The sequence below is a fragment of the Chiloscyllium plagiosum genome, chromosome 44 (genome assembly GCF_004010195.1).
Source record: "Chiloscyllium plagiosum isolate BGI_BamShark_2017 chromosome 44, ASM401019v2, whole genome shotgun sequence".
Taxonomy (NCBI): Eukaryota; Metazoa; Chordata; class Chondrichthyes; order Orectolobiformes; family Hemiscylliidae; genus Chiloscyllium; species Chiloscyllium plagiosum.
In genome coordinates this window covers 1,433,246-1,446,204 of record NC_057753.1, presented here as the reverse complement: position 1 = coordinate 1,446,204, position 12,959 = coordinate 1,433,246, and the positions used below count along the sequence as shown (strand labels likewise).

General features: G+C 44.7%; 2 long non-coding RNA genes across 2 annotated transcripts in view; one reads left to right on the top strand and one right to left on the bottom strand.

Annotated features, from left to right (window-relative positions):
* The window catches only part of LOC122543461, a 66,306-nt gene extending 54,952 nt beyond the window's left edge, over window positions 1–11,354 (top strand). The window contains exon 4 of the long non-coding RNA XR_006310035.1: window positions 11,320–11,354. This is a non-coding gene — a long non-coding RNA (uncharacterized LOC122543461). The remainder of the gene's footprint in view (window positions 1–11,319) is intronic.
* LOC122543460 overlaps window positions 1–12,959 on the bottom strand; it is a 70,500-nt gene that overhangs the window by 48,167 nt on the left and 9,374 nt on the right. The gene's annotated exons all lie outside the window — the stretch shown is intronic.

The following is a 12,959-nucleotide window of genomic DNA, read 5'->3' as shown; positions in this document are numbered from 1 at the left end:
ACGAGATGCGTTGGAGGGCATCTTTAACCACAAAAGTTTGGACTGGTTTGGCTTTCATTTGCAGGGGTGTCGAACAGTAAGAGGAAAGTTGATTGAAATATATAGTATCTGAAGTGATATTGACAGGGTGAATATAGAGTAGATATTCCCTCTTATGGGAGAGGTTAGAACTGGGAGTCATTGAATCATCAGGTTGTACAGCACAGAAACAGACCCTTCGGTCTAACTCACCCATGCTGACCAGAAATCCCAAATTGATCTAGTCCCATTTACCAGCATTTGCCCCATATCCTTCTAAACCCTTCCTACTTATGTACCCAAAGAGACGCCTTTTAAATGTTGCAATTGTACCACCACGTCTGGCAGCTCATTCCATACATCACTCTCTGCGTGAGAAAGTCACCCCTTAGATCCCTTTTAAATCTTCCCCCTCTTATCTTAAATGTATGCCCCTGAGTTTTGGACTCCCCTAACCTAGGGACGAGACCTTGGCTAATCCCTGTGTCCATGCTGCTCATGATTTTATGCCCCTGGAAGATCACTCCTCAGCCTCTGACACTCCAGGGAAAATAGCCCCAGCCTCTCCTTATACCTCCAACCCAGGCAACATCCTTGTAAATATTTTCTGAACCCTCAAGTTTCACAACATCCTTCCAATAGCAGGATGATCAGAATTCCACACTGTATTCCAGAAGTGGCCAAAGCAATGTCCAGTACAGCTGCAACAAGACCTCCCAGCTCCTGTACTCAGTGCACTGACCAATAAAGACAAGCATACAGAGTGCCTTCTTCAATGCCCTGTCTACCTGTGATTCCACTGTCAAGGAGCTATGAACCTGCATTCCAAGGTCCCTTTGTTCAGCAACATCCCCCCAGGACCTTACCATTAAGAGTTTACGTCCTACCTTAATTTGCCTTTCCAAAATGCAGCATCTGACATTTGTCTAAATTAAACTCCAACTGCCACTTCTCAGCCCATTGGCCCATCTGATCAAGATCCTGTTGTACTCTGATGTAGCCACCTTTGCTGTCCATCAAACCTCCAATTTTGGTGTTATCTGCAAACTTACAAACCATACCACCTATGTTCACATGCAAATCATTTATTTAAACGACTAAAAGCAATGGATCCTGCACTGATCCTTGTGGCATGTTGCCAGTCACAGGCCCCCAGTCTGAAAAGTAACCCTCCACCACCACCACCTTCTGTCTCCTATCTTCGAGCCAATTTTGTATTCCCTGGATTCCATGCATTGTAACCTTGCCAACCATGCGGAATGTTGTTGAATGCCTTGAAGTCCACATAGACAACGCCCACCACTCTGCCTTCAATCTTCTTTGTCCTTTACTCAATAAACTAAACCAAGTTAGTGAGTGAGACAAGATTTCCCACACACGAAGCCAGGTCAAGAACAAACCACGACAAGCAGACCAAACACAGCCAGAAACCCTAACCATCTTACCATACATCAAAGTAGTTTCAGAAATGACAGCCAGACTACTAAGACCCCTCGGAATCCTTGTAGCACACAAACCCACTAACACACTCAAATAAAAAGTAACAAACTTAAAAGACTCAGTACAACCCATGGACAAAACCAACGTTGTCTACAAAAATTTTTTGCAAGGACTGCCACAAACACCATGTAGGACAAACAGGAAGAAAGTTAGCCACCAGGATACACGAACACCAGCTAGCCACAAAAAGACATGACCCTCTCTCCCTCGTAGTCCTACACACAGAAGAAAAAAAACCACCATTTCGACTGGGACAACACATCTATCCTGGGACAGGCTAAGCAAAGACATGCCAGAGAATTCCCAGAGGCCTGGCACTCCAACCACAACGCCATAAACAAACACATGGTATCTAGATACCATCTATCAACCTATCAGAAAAAGAACAGGAAATGACATTACCACAAACCCCAGGAACCCCATCTAGGACAAACATATAAATAGAAAGCAAGAGACAACAGCTTCGCTTCACTTGGAGGTCGCCACTAGCCAGATAATGAAACGTCTGGATATCAAAACTACAGCTCAGCGAGCAAACCTACACCCTAAAGCCATGTTGACTATCGCTAACAGTCCCTGCCTTTCCAAATACATGTAAAACCTGTCCCTCAGGATCCTGTCCAATGACTTGCCCACCATTAACATCAGGCTCACTGGTCTGTAGATCCCTGGTTTTTCCTTCACACCTTTAAGTGACAGCACCGCATTAGCCACCCTCCAGTCTTCCACACGTCACCCGTGGCTATCGATGATAAAAATATCTCAGCAAGGGTCCCAGCAATCACTTCTCTAGCTTCCCACAGAGTTCTGGGGCACATCTGATCAGGTCCTGGGGATTATGAGTCAGTGCTCAAAAATTAGGAGTCGCCCACTTAAATTGATCAGGTGAAATTATTTCTTTTGTAGAGTTGATATTGTTTGGAACTCTCTTTCAGAAGGCAGTAAGTAAATATTTTAATATTTTAAAGGTAATGATTGATAGATTCTTCTTATCAAGGAGGTGCAAAATTATCAGGGATAGGCAGGAATGTGGATCTGAAGTTACAATAAAATCAGCCACGTTTACCAGGTCATTCCATTACTAAACCTGGATCCACATAATTTAATCATGTCTTACCCTGTTCCTTTCCCAGGAAGAAAAAGCAACCCCACTATTCTCCTCCTCAAACAGGATGTTTTCTAAGCCTGGAGATATTGCAAAGTAAAATGTACTAAAACCTGGGTGGTCTGGTCAATAAGTCACAGAAGGCTACCATGCAGGTTCACCAAACTGGGAGGAAGGCTATTGAAATGTGTTTTTTTTTTAAAAAGTGACTGCTGGAGAAACTCAGCAGGTCTGGCAGCATATGTGGAGAGGAAGCACAGTCAATGTTTCCAGTCTCTCAAGAACTGGTAGCAGCTAGGAAAAGGTGGTATATATGCTGAAGATAGTGGAGGTGGTAAGGAATACGTGCATTAGGAGCCCAGGGGGAAATAAAGACATCAGGGCAAACATAGGGATGGATAATGGTGATCCAGGGAGAAAGATAAGCTGCAAATGGAGACGATAAGTAGGTGACAGTGGTTTGGCTGTGATATAAGCAGCCCACGTGACGATAAGGGGTTGTGGTGGGAGGTAAAGGACATGAAAAGGTGGTGTTCGGCTTATTGAACTCATATATACAAGTCCGAAAGACTTCAGGGTCCCCAAATGGAAAATGAGATGCTCTTCCGGTTTGCACCTGGCATCACTGGAGCACTGCAGCAGGCACAAGACAGAAAGATTGGCCAGCGAACGTGGTGGTGTGTTGATGTGACAGGTAACTGGAAGCTCGGATCGATGTTCTGCAAAGTGGTGTTCCAGAATGCATTTGCTCTCCCCAGTGCAGAAGAGACCACATTGTGAGCAGCGATTACAGTAGACCAGATTGAATGAAGTGCAGATTAAGCGCTGCTTCACCTGAAAAGGTGAGTTTAGCCCCTTGGATAGTGAGAAGGTAGGAAGTAAACGCGTAGGTGTAAAGTCTTCTGCTATTACTTTGCAAGGTGCCGTGGGGAGGTGTTGGGTGTGGAGGAGGAGTGGACCACGGTGTCCTGGATGGAACAGCCACTACGGAACACTGATAAGGGAGGAGAGGGGAATAGGGGTCTGGTAGTGGCACCCTGCTGGAGATGACGGAATTGCTGTTAGCCTTGATCAAAACAGGATTTGAGATCAGAGGTAGTGAAGTCTCAGGAGATAGATGGGGTGGCACGGTGGCTCAGTGGTTAGCGCTGCTGCCTCACAGCACCAGGGACCCAGGTTCGATTCCAGCCTTGGGCAACTGTCTGTCTGTGTGGAGTTTGCACATTCTGCCAGTGTCTGTGGGGGTTTCCTCCGGGTGCTCCAGTTTCCTCCCACAATCCAAAGATGTGCAGGCCATGTGAATTGGCCATGCTAAATTGCCCCATAGTGTTAGGTGCATTAGTCAGAGGGAAATGGGTCTGTAGTGTTAGGTGCATTAGTCAGAGGGAAATGGGTCTGGGTGGGTCACTCTTCAGAGGGTCAAAAGGCCTGTTTCCACACTGTAGGGAATCTAAGCTAAGTCCTGCTTCAATTGTATGGACACTTGGTTAGAAGCACTGCGGCAGTTTTGGTCTCAGAGTCAGTCATACAGCACAGAAACTGACCCTTCGGTCCAACCAGTCCATGCTGAACATAATCCCAAACTAAACTAGTCTCACCTACCTGCTCCTGGCCCGTATCCCTCCTTACCTTTCGTATTTGTGTATCTATCCAGATGTCTAACATTGTAATTGTACCTGCATCCACCACTTCCCTCAGGAAATTCATTCCACACTCGAACGACCTTCTATGTAAAAGATGTATCTCTTTTTCTAAATCTCTCTCCTCTCACCTTAAAAATATGCCCACAGTCTTGAAATCCTCATCCGAGGCAAAAGGCAACTACCATTAACTCCAGCTATACCTCTCATTATTTTAGAAATTTCTATCAAGTCGTCTCTCAACTTCCTAAGGTCCAATGAAAAAAGGTCCTGGCCCATCAAGCCTTTCTTTAAAGCTCAAACCTTCCATACCTGACAAATCTCTTCTGAACCCTCTCCAGCTTGCTAATATCGTTCCTGTAACTAGGTGACCAGAACTGGACACAGTATTCCAGAAGAAGCCTCACCAATGTCCTATACAACCACAACGTGACTTCCCAACTCCTGTACTCAAAAGGACTGAGCAATGAAGGCAAGCATGCCAATTGCCTTTTCAACCACCCTCTCCATTTGTGACTCAAACTTCAAAGAATTATTTACCTGCACCCCTTGGTCCTTCTGTTCTATAACACTACCCAAGGCCGTACCGTTAATTTTAATCAGCCCTCCCCTTGTTTGTTCCACCAAAATGCAATACCTCAAATCGATCTTGATTGAACTCTCTCTGCCATTTTTCAGCCCATTGACCTATTTTATCAAGATCCCTTTGTAATCCTAGAAAGCCTTTTTCGCAGTCTATTATGCCACTAATTTTGGCGTAGTCTGCAAACTTACAAACCACATTCTATATTCTCATTCAAATCCTTCATACAAATACTAAGAGGTCCCAGAACCAATCCCCGTGGAACAGGCCTCCAGTCTGAAAAGCATCCATCCACTATCACACGGTCTTCTACTGTTAAGCCAATTATGTATCCAATTGGCAAGGTCACCCTGAGTTAGTCCACCATGTGGAACCTTGTCAAAGGCTTTACTAAAATCCAAATAAACATCCACTTCACTACCAATCTTGTTGGTAACTTCCTCAAAAAACTCAAGTTTGTGGGACACTATTTTCCTCATACCAAACCACACTAACTATCCCTAATCAATTTTTGCCTCTCTAAATGTCCATAAATCCTATCTTTTATAATCACCTACAACAATTTACCCACAACCAAAGTCAGACTCACATGTCTATATTTCCTCAGTTTCTCCTTATAACCTTTTTTAAACAAGAGTGCAACATTAGCCAACCTCCAGTCATCAGGCACCTCACTCATAGTTATAGATGATGCAAATATTTCTGCACGCAGTCTCGTAATCTCGCTTCATACAACATTTTGGGATACATTAGATCAGGTCCCAGACGTGAGAAACAAAGCTCACTCTCTTCAATAATTTCAGTCCGAGCCAAGATCTGAATCAGTAGTGTCATTTATTTTACTCTTGCAAGAGGGTGCGATGTCCACTGTCTACAAGGCAGGGACACACACACACACACAATTCAACTAATACACGATATCTATGTAATTTAGTTCCTTTTTTTAATCCCATTGCTCCTCCCCGTTTACACTTCTCTAAGACCGGCACCCATTACTCCTGTTTATCTCTTGTCTGTGACAAAATGCTTATTTCTGGCCTCAAGGCCATTTGACCACATCCCGCTGTGGCCCATTGTTAGGTATATCCTTTCTCCACCATTATCTACTCCCTCCATGTGTGCTTTCCCCAACCATACTGATCCTTATGACCTTTTAATTGGGGTTTGTTCCTATATTTCTGTAAAAGTGGAAAACAGATGCTTATAACTACTGCTTGTGCAAGCATATCTGGCTTAACCTACATCCTCACAGCACCTTATCTATTTTTCTGTAACATCTACCATTGTTTTGCTGTCACGTTTCATTCTTGCATACAATTTTAGCTAATACAAAAACAATTATGTATTTCTTCCACATAGTTTGCATTCTTGTTGGCTCAGCTCTTAGTTGAAGCAATTACACACTGGTGTGAGTTCATTTACCTTGCATAAGTAATTATAATTGCAGAAGTAACACTACTTTACCTATATCCCACACAGAGATTCATCCATCTTTTATATTCTCCAAGACCTCCCAAATTTCCTCTTCTGTCAAGTGAACTGTTTTAAAACATCAAAGTTTATTTCTCTACATTCTCTAGACTCCATTTCTTCCTCCACTGTAAAAACTGAAGTGAAATATTCATTTAGTATCTCTCCCATTTCCTGGGGTTCAACACAAAGACAACCTCCTTCATCTTTAAGAGGCCCTACCCTCTCTCTAGTTATCCTCTTGCTCTTAATATATTTGGAGAATTTCTTTGGATTAGCCTTAACCGCCAATGCTATTTCATATCCCCTCTTCGCCTTCCTGATTTCTCTCTTAAGAGTGCCCCTACATTATTTATACAGATTAAGAGATTCAATTGAACCAAGCTGTCGGTATTTAAAATAAGATTCCCTCTTTTTATCCTGAGGTCCTCATCATGAATCTTTATTCATCCATTGTTCCTTAGTCTTACCAGCCTTACCCTTCACTAACAGGAACAGAATGCCTCTGAACTCTCGTTATCACACTCTTGAACGTCTCCTAATTGTCAGACGTCCTTTGTGCTCTGCAGAGAGTGAACCCACCTTCTCCAGACTGTATTGATCCAAAAACACTCACCGCTGATACTATTTTGGGAAATCATCCCCACACCCTCTCAAAGATATTGAGATCATTCCTAAAGTCTGGTGCTCAGAGTTGAACATAATATTTCAACTGAGGATCCACCAATGATTTACATTAATTCAGTATAACTTCATGCTCTCATCTATTTTGTATCCACTAGTGAAACTGAGGACATAATAATTTTTTCAAAACTCAGCTCCACCATATTCCCAGGTCATTCTGTTAAAAATCATACCATTTAATTTATTCTGCCTCGCCTCACTCAAAAATCCAAATCATTGACTGAATTAACTTCTGAAACTGTAAGAGGGGCAAAATGAACACCAGAACTTTGTCTGTAATTAAAAGTTGCGGACTTTGCTGGCAAGGTGACATTGTGATTGTTATTCCGCATGACCTGCTTTACTGCAGCTGGGAGTCGATGAATGACGTGGAAAGATCCCTGGGAGTGACTCTTCAAAACTTGTTGCAGCACCAACAGCTCAATGTTCCCGCTCTCCGTTCAGGAGGCCTGAGCAACTTCACACACCGTCCATAGAGGAGTTCTCCTGATGCACGGAGACCAACATTTGTGTTTTACCTGACACCAAAAGAACTGGACACACATTGGGGTTGTTCTTTTTGGAATCTCACTGTGAGCAAACTGGTGCCACAGATCAGAAACCCTTTGTATTCACGTACCACAATTGGAGATCTACAGCACTGTAAAAAGCCTGTTTCCCCACTGAGTCTGTGGCAGTCAGAAACAATTAACTATTCCAAACCCATTTTCCATCTCTTGGCCCAAAGCCCATAAGATGTACACTTATGATGCATTGGCATCATAAGTGTACATCTAACATTAAAATATTGGAAGTTCGCTGCTTCCACCACCCTTATAGGCACTGTGTTCCTGATTTCCCACCATCCTCTGGTTGGTTTAAAAAAAAATTGCTCACATCCTTTCTGCACCTCCTGCCCCTTAGCTAAATCTATGCTTCCAGTCATTGATCACTGCACCAAAGGGAAAGGTTTCTTCCAGTCTACCCTGTCTATACCCCTCAGTTTTGCACATCACAATAAAATGTTTCCAGATGTTTCAGAGCAGTTTTATGAAGAAACATTTGACATCATGCTGTGGCACGATGGCACAGTGGTTAGCACTGCTGCCTCACAGCGCCAGAGACCTGGGTTCAATTCCCGACTCAGGCGACTGACTGTGTGGAGTTTGCACATTCTCCCCGTGTCTGCGTGGGTTTCCTCCGGGTGCCCCGATTTCCTCCCACAGTCCAAAGATGTGCAGGTAAGGTGAATTGGCCATGCTAAATTGCCCGTAGAGTTAGGTAAAGGGGTAAATGTACGAGAATGGGTGGGTTACGCTTCGGCGGGTCAGTGTGGACTTGTTGGGCCGAAGGGCCTGTTTCCACACTGTAAGTAATCTAATCTAATCTAAAGTAATCTAATCTAAAAACCAATTAAGAGAAGGTGACTTTAGGAAAGATGCTTAAATATCTTTAATCAGGAAAGAGGGGTTTAGGTTAGGAATTTTTCAGCCTCAGAGTCATGGACACGATTGCTAAAGTAATTAAAATTAGGGAGGCCCCAAAGAGGGCTGCAGGACCTTTCAGATGGTGATGTGATTGTAGATGACAAAGGTAAGGCCACAGAGGGAGTTAATAACAAAGATATTAATTTTAAATTTGAGGCATTACTTACCCAGGAGCCAACATTGGTCAGCAAGTACAGGGGTGTTGGGTGAAGGGGACTTAATGCGAGACCCAGGAAAGAGAGTTTTGGATCACAGAATCCCTACAATCTGGAAACAGGCCATTAGGTCCAACAAGTCCACACCAACCCTCTAAAGAGTAACCCACCCAGACCCATTCCCTATTACTCTACATATACCGCTGACTAATGCGCCTAACCTACACAACTTTGGACTGTGGGAGGAAACCAGAGCACCCAGATGAAAACCACACAGACATGGGGAGAACATGCAAACTCCACACAGACAGTCGCCAGAGGCTGGGATCGAACCTGGGTTCCCTGGCGTTGTGAGGCAGCAGTGCTAACCACTGAGCTGCCATGTCATCCACAAAATTCTCATGATTCCAGGTGTAGGCAGGTTGACTGAGAGAGACTGGTCAGGAATGTATTAGAATCAAGTCAAAGGCAAAACAGACATGGAAGAGAGTTTCAGTAGCAGGTACAGACCAACAACTTGTTGGGGACAGTGAGGACTACAGAAGCTGGAGAGTCAGAGCTGGTAAAGTTTCATACTGGAATAAGGCACAGCAGGTCAGGCAGCATTCGAGGAGCAAGAGTTGACGTTTCAGACAGAACCCTTCTTCAGGACCTCACACGAACAACCTTCTGAAGATTGAGTCATAGAGATGTACAGCACGGAAACAGACCCTTCGGTCCAACCCGTCCAGGCCGACCAGGTATCCCAACCCAATCTAGTCCCACCTGCCAGCACCCGGCCCATATCCCTCCAAACCCTTCCCATTCGCTTGTTGGAGCCAAGGAGAGGAGGGATTTGTGCTGTATATAATGGGAGACTTTGTAAGCCTCAGCGCGCTTTTTCTCAGAAGAGTGCCCAACTCTGCAGACTTGCTAATAAAACTTTGTTTTCCTGAATTTGTCTAGAGCGATTATTGAGAAGCGATTTTCGTTTATAACAGTGACCAAAGACAGTGACCTTTTGGAAGAGGCAAAAGAAGTTTAATAATTTTGTGGCAGTGGAGGTATGGAAAGGAATGGTGGTGAGATAAAGCTGGGTGTTTACAGTGTCCAAGTGAAAACTAACACTTTTGGTGCTTTTGGATGATATCACCTTGTGACAGCAACCTGATGAGAAATGGCAGGGGCCAAGGATTGCTCCTTGGGGGACACCCAAGCACCTGAAAGAGGAAAGGGAGTGGAGATGGAGTGCTTGTTTTTTTCCTCAGGATACCAGATGATGGTGAACGAGGAAGGAGAGAAGGCCATGACCAATATCAGTTAAAAGACAGGGCAGTTGGATGGTCCATGCTTCATAGATTCCTTATGGGCGGCATGGAGGTTCCCTTGGGGGACACCCAAGCACGTGAAAGAGGAAAGGGAGTGGAGATGGAGTGCTTGTTTTTTTTCCTCAGGATACCCGATGATGGTGAACGAGGAAGGAGAGAAGGCCATGACCAATATCAGTTAAAAGACAGGGCAGTTGGATGGTCCATGCTTCATAGATTCCTTATGGGCGGCATGGAGGTTCAGTGGTTAGCACTGCTGTCTCACAGCGGCAGGGACCCGGGTTTGATTTCAGACGTGGTCCGTGGAGTTTGCACACTCTCCCAGTGTCTGCGTGGGGTTCCTCCGGGTGCACCAGTTTCCTCCCATCACTCCAAAGATGTGCAGGCCAGGTGAATTGGCCATGCTAAACTGCCCGCAGTGTTAGGTGCAATGGTCAGGGGTAAATATCAAGTAGGGGAATGGGTCTGGGTGGGTTACTCTACAGATGGTTGGTGTGGACTTGTTGGGCCGCAGGGCCTGTTTCCACACTGTAGGGAATCCAATCTAAAATCAAAAGAAGTGTGGAAGCAGATAATTCAGCCCTTTGAGTCCATGTCTGAGGAGCATCCCACCCCAGCCTCCTAACCCTGTATTTCCTGTGGCAAATCCACTGAGCCTGCACATTACTGGAAACTGAGCAATTTTAGCTTGGCAAACCCACTTAACCTGCACCTCTTTGGACTGCGGGAGGAAACCAGAGCACTCAGAGCGGGGAGCCACACTGACACAGGGGGAGAACATGCAGATTCCACCCAGGCAGTTGCCCAAGGTGGAACCAAACCCAGGTCCCTAGCGCTGAGGCAGCGGCGCTAACCACTCAACCACTGTGCTGCCCAGTTAAGTCTGACAGGACATGATGAGAAAAATAAACTGGAAAAAGATGCAAGTTCAGGACTAAGACAAGGAGAAATGTTTGAATGAATTTGGCCCAGCGGTTAGTAGAAGAGAGGAATGCAGCAGAAGGACATTATTGGATTCTCTCAAGCTCAGTGACAAAGAAGCTCGGAGAGCTCCTCACATTTATTGTTCGAGGTCAGGATGTAGGAGCCAGGGGAGAGGAGAACCCTTCTAAAAGGAACGGTCTTAGAGATACTCAAAAAAAAACTCAAGTGTTAAACACAAACCCAATTTATTTGACTTATATCCAGAATATTAAAAACCTATAACTGAAGTGGGGTTTATTAACACTAGCAGAAACAGATTCTAATGAAGGAGGTTCTCTTCCAAGCAGGAGAGGCAGCTAATCATAGCAGTTACTCGTGAATTTGCTGAGTGTTTGGTGTAAGCAGACTCTCGATTGAATAAATCCCTTCACTTGATTGAATAAATCCATTTTTTTTTCCCATGCAAGGACTGCACAAAACACTACATAGGACAAACAGGAAGACAGCTAACGATCCGCAAAGACAGCTAACGATCCGCATCCATGAACACCAACTAGCCATGAAACGACACGACCAGCTATCTTAGTATCCACACACGCAGATGACAAACAACATGAATTTGACTGGGACAACACTACTATTATAGGACAAGCCAAACAGAGAACAGCCAGGGAATTCCGAGAGGCATTGACTCATCCACAGATTCAATCAATAAGCACATCGACCTGGACCCTATATACCAACCACTGCAGCGGACAGCTAGAACTGACAACCGGAAGCGACAGATTCAAACCGCTACAAATGCTGGAGGAAACATCATAGAAGTGCTTCACAGGAGGCTCCCACCTAGACAGGAGACGAAACGTCTGCAACACAAATTCCCAGCTCGGCGAACAGAACCACAACAACGAGCACCCAAGCTTCAAATCTTCTCCCAAACGTTATCCGTCATTTCCCACCCAAATGAAACAATTCTCATCTCACTCCCCATTCACAAAACAAAATCCTTGATCAAAAATACACTTAATTTTCAAATTCCAGGGCATGCCTCCCTCATAGTTTGGTGAGGTATTGTAGCAGAAGGGATAAAGAAAGGCAATAAATAAATTAGTTAAAAATCACAACACCAAGTTATAGTCCAACAGGTTTATTTGGAAGCAATAGCTTTCAGAGAGTTGCTCCTTCATCAGGTGTGATAGAGTTGTACAGTACAGAAACTGACCCTACGGTCCAACTCATCTAAGCCGACTAGGTATCCTAAGCTAATCTAGTCCCATTTGCCAGCACCCGGCCCGTATCCCTCCAAATCCTTCCTATTCATATACCCATCCAGATGCCGGTTAACTGTTGCAATTGTAGTAACCTCCACCACTTTTTCCCCAAGTGTTGGAGGCTGAGAGGTGACCACGGAGTTTTACAAAATCATGAGGGCCATGGGTAGGGTGAATTGAGTGTTAGGAGATGTACAACATGCAAACAGTCCCTTCAGTCCAGCTTATCCATGCTGACCAGATATCCTAAATTCATCTCATCCCGTTAGCCAGTTGGCCCATAACCCTCTCAACCCTTCCTATTCATACACCCATCCAGATGCCTACATAGAACAATACAGTACAGAACAGGCCCTTCGGCCCACGATGTTGTGCCGAACATTTGTCCTAGCTTAAGCACCCATCCATGTACCTATCCAATTGCCGCTTAAAGGTCACCAATGATTCTGACTCTGCCACTCCCACAGACAGTGCATTCCATGCCCCCACCACTCTCTGGGTAAAGAATCTACCCCTGACATCTCCCCTATACCTTCCACCCTTCACCTTAAATTTATGTCCCCTTGTAACACTCTGTTGTACCCATGGAAAAAAAGTTTCTGACTGTCTACTCTATCTATTCCTCTGATCATCTTATAAACCTCGATCAAGTCACCCCTCATCCTTCGCCGTTCCAACGAGAAAAGGCCGAGAACTCTCAACCGATCCTCGTACGACTTCCTCTCCATTCCAGGCAACATCCTGGTAAATCTTCTCTGCACCCCCTCCAAAGCTTCCACATCTTTCCTAAAGTGAAGCGACCAGAACTGCACACAGTACTCCAAATGTGACCTAAC